This window comes from Antechinus flavipes, chromosome 2 (genome assembly GCF_016432865.1).
Source record: "Antechinus flavipes isolate AdamAnt ecotype Samford, QLD, Australia chromosome 2, AdamAnt_v2, whole genome shotgun sequence".
NCBI classification, from domain to species: domain Eukaryota; kingdom Metazoa; phylum Chordata; class Mammalia; order Dasyuromorphia; family Dasyuridae; genus Antechinus; species Antechinus flavipes.
This window is the reverse complement of record NC_067399.1, coordinates 192,769,111-192,782,808: the sequence shown is the minus strand read 5'-3', so window position 1 is coordinate 192,782,808 and position 13,698 is coordinate 192,769,111. Positions and strand designations below refer to the sequence as shown.

The following is a 13,698-nucleotide window of genomic DNA, read 5'->3' as shown; positions in this document are numbered from 1 at the left end:
TTAAGTGTGGGTCCATGCCTAATTTCTGCCATACTAATTTCCAATTATCCCAGCAGTTTTTATCAAATATTGAATTCTTTTCCCAGAAGTTAGGGGCTTTGGGTTTGTCAAACACTAGATTGCTATAATTGACTATTCTGTCTTGTGAGCCTAGCCTTTTCCACTGATCCACTAATCTATTTCTTAGCCAATACCAAATGGTTTTGGTGACTGCTGCTTTATAATATAATTTTAGATCAGGTACAGCTAGGCCACCTTCATTTGATTTTTTTTTCATTAGTTCCCTTGAGATTCTCGACTTTTTATTGTTCCATATGAATTTTGTTGTTATTTTTTCTAGATCAATAAAATATTTTCTTGGAAGTCTGATTGGTATAGCACTAAATAAATAGATTAGTTTAGGGAGTATTGTCATCTTTATTATGTTCGCTCGGCCAATCCAAGAGCACTTAATATTTTTCCAATTATTTAAGTCTGACTTTATTTGTGTGGAGACTTTTTTATAATTTTGCTCATATAATTCCTGACTTTCCTTTGGTAGATAGATTCCCAAATATTTTATGGTATCAACAGTTATTCTGAATGGAGTTTCTCTTTGTATCTCTTGCTGTTGGGTTTTGTTGGTGATGTATAAAAATGCTGAGGATTTATGGGGATTTATTTTGTAGCCAGCTACTTTGCTAAAATTATGAATTATTTCCAATAGCTTTTTGGTAGAATCTCTGGGGTTCTCTAGGTATACCATCATATCATCTGCAAAGAGTGATAGTTTGGTTTCCTCATTGCCTACTCTAATTCCTTTTATATCTTTCTCGACTCTTATTGCCGAGGCTAGTGTTTCTAATACGATATTAAATAATAATGGTGATAGTGGGCAACCTTGCTTCACTCCAGATCTTACTGGGAAAGGTTCCAGTTTTTCCCCATTGCATATGATGCTTACTGATGGTTTTAAATATATGCTCCTGACTATTTTAAGGAAAAGTCCATTTATTCCTATGCTCTCAAGTGTTTTTATTAGGAATGGATGTTGGATTTTATCAAATGCTTTTTCTGCATCTATTGAGATGATCATGTGGTTTTTGTTTGTTTGGTTATTGATATAGTCAATTATGCTAATAGTTTTCCTAATATTGAACCAGCCCTGCATTCCTGGTATAAATCCTACTTGGTCATAGTGTATTATCCTGGTGACAATTTCTGTAATCTTTTTGCTAATATTTTATTTAAGATTTTAGCATCAATATTCATTAGGGAGATTGGTCTATAATTTTCTTTCTCTGTTTTCAGCCTACCTGGTTTAGGTATCAGTACCATATCTGTGTCATAAAAGGAGTTTGGTAGGACTCCTTCAATCCCTATTTTTTCAAATAGTTTATATAACATTGGAGTTAATTGTTCTTTAAATGTTTGGTAGAATTCACATGTAAATCCATCTGGTCCTGGGGATTTTTTCTTAGGGAGTTGATTGATAGTTTGTTCTATTTCTTTTTCTGAGATGGGACTGTTTAGGATATTTACTTCTTCCTCTGTTAGTTTGGGCAAGCTGTATTTTTGGAGGTATTTTTCTATTTCATTTAAGTTGTCGAATTTATTGGCATAAAGTTGGGCAAAGTAACTCCTAATTATTGCTCTAATTTCCTCTTCGTTAGTGGTGAGTTCTCCCTTTTCATTTTTAAGACTAACAATTTGATTTTCCTCTTTCCTTTTTTTAATCAGATTTACTAAGGGTTTGTCTATTTTGTTGGTTTTTTCATAGAACCAACTCTTAGTTTTATTAATCAATTCAATAGTTTTTTTACTTTCAATTTTATTGATCTCACCTTTTACTTTTAGAATTTCAAGTTTAGTGTTTGACTGGGGGTTTTTAATTTGTTCCTTTTCTAGCTTTTTAATTGCAAACTCAATTCATTGACCTTCTCTTTCTCTATTTTATACAAATAGGCCTCTAGAGATATGAAATTTCCCCTTATTACCGCTTTGGCTGCATCCCATACATTTTGGTATGATGTCTCATTATTATCGTTTTCTTGGGTGAAGTTATTAATTATGTCTATGATTTGCTGTTTTACCCAATCATTCTTTAGTATGAGATTATTTAGTTTCCAATTATTTTTTGGTCTACTTCCCTGGTTTTTTGTTGAATGTAATTTTCATTGCATCGTGGTCTGAAAAGGATGCATTTACTATTTCTGCCTTACTGCATTTGAGTTTGAGGTTTTTATGCCCTAATATATGGTCAATTTTTGTATAGGTTCCATGAACTGCTGAAAAGAAAGTGTATTCCTTTCTGTCTCCATTACATTTTCTCCAGAGATCTATCATATCTAGCTTTTCTAGTATTCTGTTTACCTCTTTGACTTCTTTCTTATTTATTTTCTGGTTTGATTTATCTAATTCTGAGAGTGCAAGGTTAAGATCTCCCACTATTATAGTTTTACTGTCTATTTCTTCTTGCAGCTCTCTTAGTTTCTCTTTTAAGAATTTAGATGCTACCCCACTTGGTGCATATATGTTTAATATAGATAGTGCTTCATTATCCATGCTACCCTTTAGCAAGATATAGTGTCCTTCCTTATCTCTTTTAATTAGGTCAATTTTTGCTTTAGCTTGATCTGAGATCAGGATGGCTACCCCTGCTTTTTTGACTTCACCTGAAGCATAGTAAATTTTGCTCCAACCTTTTACCTTTAACCTGCATGTATCTCCCCGCTTCAGGTGTGTTTCCTGTAAACAACATATTGTAGGATTCTGGCTTTTAATCCATTCTGCTAACCGCTTCCTCTTTATGGGGGAGTTTACCCCGTTCACGTTTATGGTTAGAATGACCAATTCTGTATTACTTGCTATCTTGTTAACCCCGGTTTATGCTTTCCTCCCTTCTTTCCCCTTTCCCCCCTTCCAAGTATTAAGCTTGTGAGCACCCCTTGCTTCTCACAGCCCTCCCTTTTTAGTGTCCCTCCCCCCGCCTTAGAGTTCCTCCCCCTATCTTACCCCTTTCCCTCCAGTTCCCGTATTCCCTTCCGCTTAGCTTATTCCTTCCCTTTCCACTTTTCCCTTCTCACTTTTCAATGAGATGGGAGAAGTTTCACCATAGATTGAATATGTCTTAAGATTTTTCACTTAAAGCCAATTCTGAAGGCAGTAAGATACCCACTATATTCATCCCCCTCCATTCTTTCTCTCAGATATAATAGGTTTCCTATGCCTCTTCATGTGATGTACTACCCCCACTTTACCCTTTTTCTGGTACAGTGTCCTTTCCACATCAATTTCTAGAACAAGGTATACATGTATTCTTTATACATCTATATAGTCAAAATATAGTTCCCAAGATTAATCTTTACCTTTTTAGATTTCTCTTGAGTTCTACATTTGTAGATCAAACTTTTTGTTAAGTTCTGGTTTTTTCATCAGAAATAGATGAAATTCGCTTACTTCGTTGAATGTCCATCTTCTTCCCTGGAAAAAGATGCTCATTCTCGCTGGGTAAGTTATTTTTGGTTGCATACCAAGTTCCTTAGCCTTTCGGAATATCATATTCCAGGCCCTTCGATCTTTTAATGTGGATGCTGCCAGATCCTGGGTGATCCTTATCGTGGCTCCTTGATACTTGAATTGGGTTTTTCTAGCCGCTTGCAATATTTTTTCTTTCATCTGAGGGTTCTGGCATTTGGCCACTATATTCCTTGGTGTTTTGATTTTAGGATCCCTTTCAGTGGGTGATCGATGAATCCTTTCAATGTTTATTTTTTCCTCTGTTCCTATGACTTCTGGGCAGTTCTCTTTGATAATTTCCTGGAAGACAATGTCCAGGCTCTTTTTTTCATCATGTTTTTCTGGGAGTCCAATGATTCTCAGATTGTCTCTCCTGGATCTGTTTTCCAGGTCTGTTGTCTTCCCCAGAAGGTATTTCACATTTTTCTCCATTGTTTGATTTTTTTGGATTTGCTTGACTGATTCTTCTTGTCTCCTCGAGTCATTCAATTCCACTTGTTCAATTCTGATTTTCAGTGAAGTATTCTCTTCACTCACTTTTTAAAAATCTTCTCTAAATGTCCAATTGAGTTCTTTTTTTGTTCTGTGAATTTTTTCCATTTCGCCAATTTTGTTTTTTAGAGAGCTGTTTTCTGTTTCCAGTTCACTAATCCTATTTTTCAAGGATTTTACTTCTTTATCCACTCTCTCTTTAACTGACTTCTCCAGGCTCTTTTCCCACTTTTCTTCTAGCTCCCTTGTGAGAGCCTTTTTAATCACTTCTATGAGGTTCATCTGTGCTGAGGAACAGACAATCTCCTCCTTTGGGTAATCACCTGGGGACTGTCTGTTTTTAGTCTCCTCAGGATTTAGAGTCTGCTCTCTATCTGTATAGAAGCTGTCAAGGGTTAAAGTCCTCTTCAGCTTCTTGCTCATTCTGTCTATTAATCAGAGACAAACTAGCAAAGAAAAACAGAAAAAACTGGAGTCTTTCTTTGGGGGGGGCTGGGTGTGTTATCGAGCTTCCTCTACAGACTGCAGGGGGCAGCAGTGAGGCACTAGCAGGACTGTGCTGCGCCTGCGCTCTGAGATCCCAGAGCGTGCTGAGTCACTGAGGGGGGGGGAAGGGGGGGGCCAGGTCTGAGAGACTCCAGCTGTTTGCGGTTGTGTTCTTCAGCCCCGGTGTTTTTAGCTTCTCTGCTGGGCTGTTGACTTGCTGCAGGTTCCAAACCTGTAGCGAAGCTCTCCCCGCAGAGACGGCTACGATCACTCCCCACCCCCTCTCCAGTCTGCTCCCGTGCTCTCACTGCCGCTGCCCGCCGCCTGCGCCCGATCTAAAACCGCCCCAGCCCTCCAGTAAAGACAGACCTTTCTTGGCGGATCTCAAGGATGGCTTCTCTTGGTAACTATTTGTGGGTTTTTTTCAGTCAAGCATTGATTCAGAGGCTTGTAATGAAGTGGATAGTGAGAGAAAGCGCGGAGCTTATGCCACTGTGAGCCTCCTCTCCGCCATCTTAACCGGAAGTCCCTTTACTTTTGTTTTAAGGGCTCTGTTGATCAATAGATAGAGGGTACATAGAACAATAGAAAACACATTGGAGAAAAAAGTCACATCCACTTTTGGAATAAAACTAGGTCATTCCTCAAATGTCAGGTCCCAATGACTGCAGATTCTGTCCCAGAATACACAGTGCCTGATACATGAGTGCTTAATACATACTTGTTGCTTACTTAATTGCTGAATGCTTGTGCCATGAGTTATCATGGTCAAAATGTTTTTTACTAAGTAGTGGCTAATCTTAAAATGAGCCCCCTCCATAATAAATTAGACTGGAGCTGAACAGCAGATATGGTCTCTCATGCACATAAAGCCTGGAGGTTTTGAATCTTTAAATATCCTTTCCCTAAGCCTATATTGGGATGACATAGTCTTCAAGAACAAAGGCCCAGATACAGATCCTGATGACACATCAGTTGAACATCATTTGCAAATGGGATTTTACTCATGTCAGTGTCAGGAACACTCACCCTGATGAGATCACAGATCCATCAAAGCATCAAAAGAACCACTGTTTAACACAAACTCATTTAATATTTAAGTTAGCATAAACTCATTATTTATATATACTTCTTAAGGAACAGCAAGCCAGCTAGATAACTAATGAATAGAGCAGTGAACCTAGAAAGGGGAAGATCGGAGTTTAAAAATCATCCTCAAGCATCTACTAGCTACAAGACCCTAGATAAATCACTTAATCTTTGTTTGCCTTAATCTATAGAAGAAATGGGAAACCATTGCAGTATCCCCTTATTAAGAAAACCCCATGGACAATAAGGGGTCCATGTGGTCACAACATGAATCAGATATGACTCAGGAACAGAAAGGAACAGTCCTCTTACAGAATTTAGTTTTACATCCTATTTTCTTATGGTTTTGATATAACACATTTCATATATCAAGTATATCTATAATATATTTGAATTGAATATAGCATGTGATGTTTTTAACGAAGGCCAATACCTATACGTGTACCCTAAATCCTATTCCCCTCTTGTCCTCTCTAGTAAATTGCCTCTACTTCTATTTCTACTTTCTCTTACCTTTAATCTCTCTTTATCTATTAGCTCTTTTCTGGCTTCCTAAAAATACACCTATATATGCCCTATCTTTAAAAACTCTTACCATCCATGCTACCTTTCATCTTATATCCCTCCTCCTGTTTGTCTGAAAGGGATCATGGTCTTTTGGATATCAGATATTTCCTCATCCAGCTGCTCTGGCTCCACAGCCACTGCTCATTATGACTCCACTGTACTTCATTCTATTTTTTTATTAAAAAGAAAACCACTCCAAAATGCTAGCCACCTTGTTTCTATAGGTATAAGAAGAAAGAAGCCATTCCACTTCTCCTGTAACACACACACACACACACACACACACACACACACACACACACACACACTCTCTTCAATTCCTTGAGAGAAATTTTTTGGCTGACAACTGTGACATAAAATGAGATATTCTCCAAACCATTTTTTACAAAGTCACTAGAATTAAAAATAAAGTTGTGTTACATTTCTAACACTATTTCTTATCTTGGAATTAGACATTTTTGAATAGACTAATCAAGTACAGGTAGGTGGAAGGGGAAAAAAAGCAAGATATTTGCCCTACAGGCCTAACTGTAAGCAATGGAATCAGCAATCATTAAAAAAATAAAATTTAAAAAAAAATCTATTAATCTCTCTTGCTTCTTCTCCCTCAATGAGTTTTTCATAACTTGATAGTCCTGAGACATTTGCATAGGAGTTTATTTCTCTTTGATGCCTTCCAGGAAAATAAGCATAGCAGGAAGAATCTTGCTTTTCAGGGTTATGGCTCAGCTTGTTAATATTCTAACTAGAGGAAAAATGCTCTTATTTATGTTTTGGCTTCCATTCCTGGTAGCACTCAGCCCTTTTTTTCTTATTGAAAGAATTTAAGAAGATGACGGTCTGATTCCTTTAAGAGTGTATCCTTCTTTTGGACAAGAGTAGGCTTTATTAAGTGCTTCTGAAAAAATATTCTCACACAAGTATGGTCAGTTCATTGAATATTATTTGACAAGTTGTAGATCTGGGTTTATTTTCTTTCTTGGTTTATTATACTTTAATCAGAAAACATGTGACATCTCAATATCAGGAATTTGTCGATTATTTTTCAAGAGTGACTAGTCTCCAGGGTTAGGGAATAGAATAGTCATAAATCTATTTCTTTCTGCTGCAAAATAAAATCATTTTGACTATTTTACTGTTAAAAGACACTAGTATCTTTTGTGAAGAAGATTAAGGCAAAAAAAATGTGTGTGTGTGTGTGTGTGTGTGTGTGTGTGTGTGTGTACATATGCAAAAGACAGTTTGGAACAATTAAAAGAGTTCTTTAGTTTTAATGAGAAAGTTGAAAGAAGGAAGCATATAGTATACCAAATTTGTATATAAATCATCACTATGGTGACATTATCACAAAAAGGCCAACAGGTTGCCCAAAGAACAATGGAGAGAAATACATTGAGGGCAATGTAGGAGACAAGTAAGTTTCAGCATATCACCAATGATGATTTATGTATAATAATACATGGTAAAAACACATCATCAAGAACACATATAAAACTGGATGATGGGTTCTCTAGAAAGAACAAGAAAATAGATATTGAACCTTGAGCTGGCATTAAAAGAACTAGAGTACAGTCTCCAGAACACCGGATGTCTCTTTAGAGGATTAAGGGATAGCTTATATAAAATTATTGCAACAAACATTGGTAATCATTTTTAAGCAAGTTAAGACATAGTGTTGTAAAGTGACTAAAATATGAACCTTGAGACATGGATTCAAGTCCTATTTCTCACACATATAAGTCCTTGAACAAATCACTTTACTGCTCAGTGCCACAGGCAACATCCAAGATCTTAAATTTCAGATATGCTACTAAATATCAATTAAGGGTGTTTTTGTACTCCCTCTTCTTCCTCTTCCCCCAGTCCACCCCCCATAAATCTCATTTCATCAAAGAATCCCCATTCCACTAGAAGTTAGAGATACATGAATACATAGTCAATATATTTAGTAGAACCCAGAAGTATGTTAAGCTCACCTAGCTGGCACAGTGTGTAGAACTCCAGGATTGGAATCAGGAATACTTATCATCCCAAATTCAAATCCAACCTCAGAGACTTAATCTATGTGACCCTAGGCAAGTCACTTAACCTTTATTACTTTAGTTTCTAATTCTGTAAAATGAGCTGCAAAAAGAAACCACTTAAATATCTTTGCCAAGAGAACTTTAAATGAGGTTTAAAAGAACAAATGAAAAAGATACGTATGAGAAAAGAACAATAAAATATAGCATGCTACAATCAACTTAAAATATAAAGAAGTTGGAGAAAAATTTAAGATATAAAGAAAAGTTGGAAAGAAGAAAAATATAGTGCTATAAATTCTGCTATCCAGTAATTCCTCAAACAAAAATCTCTATTTACAGGTATTTCTGTTTCACCAGTAAATTCAAGAGTGAAACTTGTAATTCTGAACCGAAGCCATGCATAATCCTAAAATACCTTGAAAATCATCAGAAAAAGGCTTCTGTGTTGTTCTAAATAACACAAAATAACATATGTTAAGTGTACTTTTTTAAGCTAATTATTGAAGAGTTAGTGATTTGTGAACAGTATATTGACAGCATATTATAAATTTTTACCTACCAAAGTATTTGATGAAGCCATATTCCAAAACCCTAATTCTGCTTATATGCAAAAATTACTATTATTTATGCCATACTTTTTTTCCCCAATATTTTCTCCCTGTTTTCTTAGTGGTATCCCCCAACTGTAAACTAATGAAGATGTTGTGCTCATTTGTAAAAAGAGGAGATAGATATATAAAAATATCAAATAACAATAATAATAATAACTAACATTTATATAGCACTTACTATGTATCAGGCACTGTGCTAAGCCACATAAGGTGAAGAATACACTGTCCCAGGTATAATCTTGTCCTTAGACAGCTACTTCCTAGCTATTTGACCTTGGATGAGCCCCTTAATTTCTCTGGGCCTGTGTTCTCCTTTGTAAAATGACACTTCATTCTAGCCTAATATCCATTAGAGTATTTGGAATCTTCCAACTCTATGGTTCTCAATCTTCAATTTCCCTCTTATATAGTATGTCAAATAGTATCAGGAGATAGTTTTACTAGGGTTAGGGTGGGTGAATCTAGAAAGTGGGATGTTAAGTGCTGTTTAATTACTTTTTGAGTGTAATGCCTCAGAAGACAGTACAGTAGGAAGTGAGATATATCAGTAATCAGGAAAAGGGGATTACCTTTAAAACCAGAAAAAAACTAACAAGACATTCTATATCTCTATTCACAAAGAATGAGGTAAACAACCATCTGTCTCAACTGGTGTGGTAATGCTGCCTGGAGGCAATGAACTAGGAAAAGACCTCTAGAGAATTCTAAAGGATGTCTCTTGTTCTCTCTCGTCATGAAAAGTTTTTTCTGCTCCTACTCTGAAATTTTGTTTAAGAAAAAAAGAAGCATAAAATTAGGGTTTATGAAAAAATCTTGGGATGCATAACTTTTTTAAAAGAAATTTATTTTTAAATTTATCAGAGAACTTTACAAGAATTTGAGGAATATGTCAATAGTCAAATTTTTGAAGTAATTATCAGTTTGTTAACACAAAAGTTTGTGCCAAGACTTCAATTTATACTTGTTCGTAAGATCATAGATTTGGAGCTGATAGGAAATCCTAGATATGATATAGTGAATAGAGATTCTTAATCTGAGGTTCTGTGAATTTGATTTTTAGATATATTTCGATAACTATTTCAAAAGTTTCTTTTGTAATTTGGGGTATTTTACTTTGTGTATTTAAAATAATTATTCTGAAAAAGTGGCCATAGCCTTCATCAGATTCCCTAAAAGGCTCTTTCTCCTCCTTCTTTTTCTGCCTCTGCCTCTGCCTCTGCCTTTGCCTCTGCCTTTGTCTCTCTGCCTCTTTATCTCTCCCTTTCTGTTTCTATCTCTGTCTATCTCTCCCTCTTTCCCTCTCAAGTCTCTCTCTCTCTGTCTCTGTGTATCTCTCTGCCTCTGTATCTGTCACACACACACACACACACACACACACACACACACACACATACACACACACATTAAGGTCCAAACCACTCTTTACTTGTGAATAAAATAAGAGAGAGGGTACTGCATCAGACCAAGGTCATACATGGTAAAGAACAGAGCCAGAACTTGATCCCAGCCCCTCTGGCATCTAGTGTGTTTCATTACACTATATATAAGGAAACAAGATCTCAGAAGTTAAGTTGATGGTATTACTTATTTTTAGGATTTTAATCATAAAAGTTCTGGGAAAGAAGAGGTCATTTTTGGCCTCGAGGCAGTTAGGTGGCACATTAGATAGAGTGTTAGGCCTAGAATCAGGAAGTCCAGAGTTCAAATACAGCCTCATATACTTATGGACAAGTTGCTTTTAATTTCTGTCTGCTTCAATTGCAAAGTGAGCACTTCCCTCTTAGGATTATTGAGGTTTTATAACGAGATAATATTTGTAAAGCACTTAGCACAGTGCCTGGCATATAACAGACACTAACTGCTTATTACCTATCTTCCTTGAAGGCTCATAGAAAGCTTCATAGAGAAAGAGGGCTTTCAGCACTTCTTCTCAAATGTTTTATTAAATTCTTTAGGTTTACATAATGGTGAATTTAAGACTAATTCAACAAGTGTTTCTTAAAGTAACTATTGGAGAAAGATGCATGGTAACTGTTGTGGATACAAAGTTAAAAATAAGAAAGAGACCCTGCCCACAAGAAACTTTCTTTCTACTGGGAAAGACAACATATTTTCAGATAAGTAAATACCAAGTAATTTGAGAGAGAGCTGACAGCTAGGGAGATCTAAAAAGGCTTTGCAGAACTAAAGCTGAATACATTCCAAGCAGGGGAACAGCCTGTACAAACATAGAGAGCAAGGATATAGAATGTAAAATCTAGTGGAAAGCACAGAAGTCATTTTAACTGAAATATAGAGAGCATGAGGAAGAGCAACATGAAATGTTTGAAAAGGGACGCTGATTGTGAAAGATTTTTAAAGCAAAATTGAAGAGCTTCTTTCTCCTAAAATAAAGAGGGAGCTATTGAAGATTCTCAAGCAAAGAAGTAATGTAGTCAGGCTTTATGAAGACTATTTTAGCCTCAGTGAGAGGAACAGCAAATTTAGTAGGGAGAGATTGGAAGCAAGGAGACCAATTAGGAATGTATGAAAATAGTGTAGGTAACAGGTTACACAGGATCTGACCTAAGGTGCTTATTATAGAAGAGGAGATAAGAAGATGGATAGTAAAGAGGCTATGAAATTAGACTTGATAAGATTTGGTATTTGACTGAATATAGGAGGAGAGAGAACTGTCCAGGATAGATACAGTAAGGACATTTAACTATCATTGAAATAGAAATAAAAACAATAGAAATAATATATTCAAACGATTATCCTCCTACGTGACTCCTGTGGTCCCAAGAATAGTCTGGGAAGAAAGCTTCCTCTCTTCAGATTCATTTCCCCACTCCCACTCACCCCATTCCTCTCCAAAGCTAGGAAAACAAAGAAAAGTCTCTGCAACCTATGCTACATAAAATACAAGCGACTGACAGCAGGGACTATTGCACTTTTCTGAGTAACCCCAGTGCCTTGCACTGTAAATGAATGGCACATGGTAGATATTAACAATTGCTTAACTGAATCCGGGCTCTCCCACCCACAATCGGTTACCTCAAAAAAATTCCTTCCCATATCTAAGCCTCAGTTTCCTCAATTGTCAAAAGAGGGAGCTGGACAAAATAACAGAGAGATATTTACATAATTCTTTAAAGTTTTATAATCTTATTTTAAAGTATTTCACTACTTACAAGAAACTGTGAGGTAGGTATTATTCTTATTCCTATTTTATAGATGAGCAAACTGAGCCTGGGTATCTAGGCAGCACAATGGTTCAAGCACAAGATCTGGAGTCAGGAAGACCTGTGTTAAAATTTGGCTTCAGACAATTGCTATTTGTGTGACCCTAGGCAAGTCACTTAACCCTGCTTGTCTCAATTTCTTCATTTAAAAAATGAGCTGGAGAAAAAAAATGATAAATCATTCCAGTATCTTTGCCAAGAAAACCCCAAATAGGGTCATGAAGAGTCAGACATGATTGAAATGACTAAACAACAAGAACAAAATGAGTCTAAGAGAAGTTAAATGTTTTACCCAGAGTCCCATAGTTAGGGAATTTTTGAGGTAGGATTTTAGCCTGAAAGGCTGAAAAAAAAATTACCTCTTATGAAAGAAATAAGGTTATTCTCAGGACTTTGTGCAAAGCCATTCCTAAAGTATAACTGGATCTGCATGAAGAATTAACTTGGTCATAACTTCTTTTATTTTGCAAGACAGCTGCCTGCTCCATTTAACTGACCACCCAGGGAACTTCTTCCTAAATAAGTATGTGCAGAATATGGGATTAGCTCATGTCTTTGCATATGAGCCAGCCTTATATCTGAAAAGTCATGTATTTATTGAGTTAGTGTTGATTTGAATATTTTCAAATTTTTGAAACACACTGGAAGTTTGCTGCATTAGCACTGGATCTTTTTATAAATTAAAAAAATCAAGATAATTAAGTAGTCCTATTTTATGAATTTTTTTTAAGTAAGGCATAGAACACCTATATATAAGCTTTACAGGTTTCTGACCATTTCCTCTCCTATGTCATTATCAACAATTTCTGTGTGCAAGTACCTATGTGGAAGATTATTTAAAAAGCTTGTCAGATAGAAAACACATCTTTGTGACAAAAATGCAGGATTATAGTTATAGAGGTATGCATTCTGATTAGATTATTTATTTATTGCAATTTCCCTCTCTGTTTTAGGAGGAATTATTATGATTATGAAAGTATATCCTCACACATTGTTAGGGGGGAAAAAGAAAACCCATGAAATGATGCTGAAGTGATTCTGTTACCCTAAAGATGTTAGGAAAGTTGGTGATATTTTAAAGGCTTTTCAAGAGAATGGTTTGGAATATTTAGTATGAGAGTAAAGAGTTCTCTGGTTTGTATGTGAAGATATATGTTCTGTATTAAGAGAGGCTTACACTAAAGCATCCTTAATTTTCTTAGTAAATTTCTGGTCTTAGATTCATATTGGTTAAATGGGGAAATTACTATCTTATATGCATCTCTTGTCAAAGGTTTACAACCTATATTAGCAAAAGGGTGAACTTGATAACTTATCCACCTCTAAATTACATGATCTATAAGTAATCCCTTCTTGATAATCAATGATAAAATGAATCATCAAAGAGTAATAAAAATCCTTAAAGTGATAGTGGTGCATTTCTTAAAAAGTGAGACATTAAACATAAATACAGTAACACTGTACATGTTTTTTTTTTCCTTCAGAAGTCTTAATAAGGTACCAAATTGAAAATCTTTATATCTTACTTAACTTTCAATGCTATTAGCACATTATAAAATAATTCAGATCAATCTTGCCTGATGCTATTTTTTTTTGAGATTTATTTAAGTAGGATAGGTAGATGGCATGATAGAATAGTAGACTTGGAATTAAAAACTAAACTGTATTCATGACTTAGATACTATGTATGTAATCCTGAACTTTCTC

At 35.6% G+C, this 13,698-nt stretch overlaps 1 protein-coding gene across 12 annotated transcripts in view; it reads left to right on the top strand.

Moving 5' to 3' along the window:
* MYT1L (myelin transcription factor 1 like) overlaps positions 1–13,698 on the top strand; it is a 692,774-nt gene that overhangs the window by 304,944 nt on the left and 374,132 nt on the right. The window lies entirely within an intron of this gene.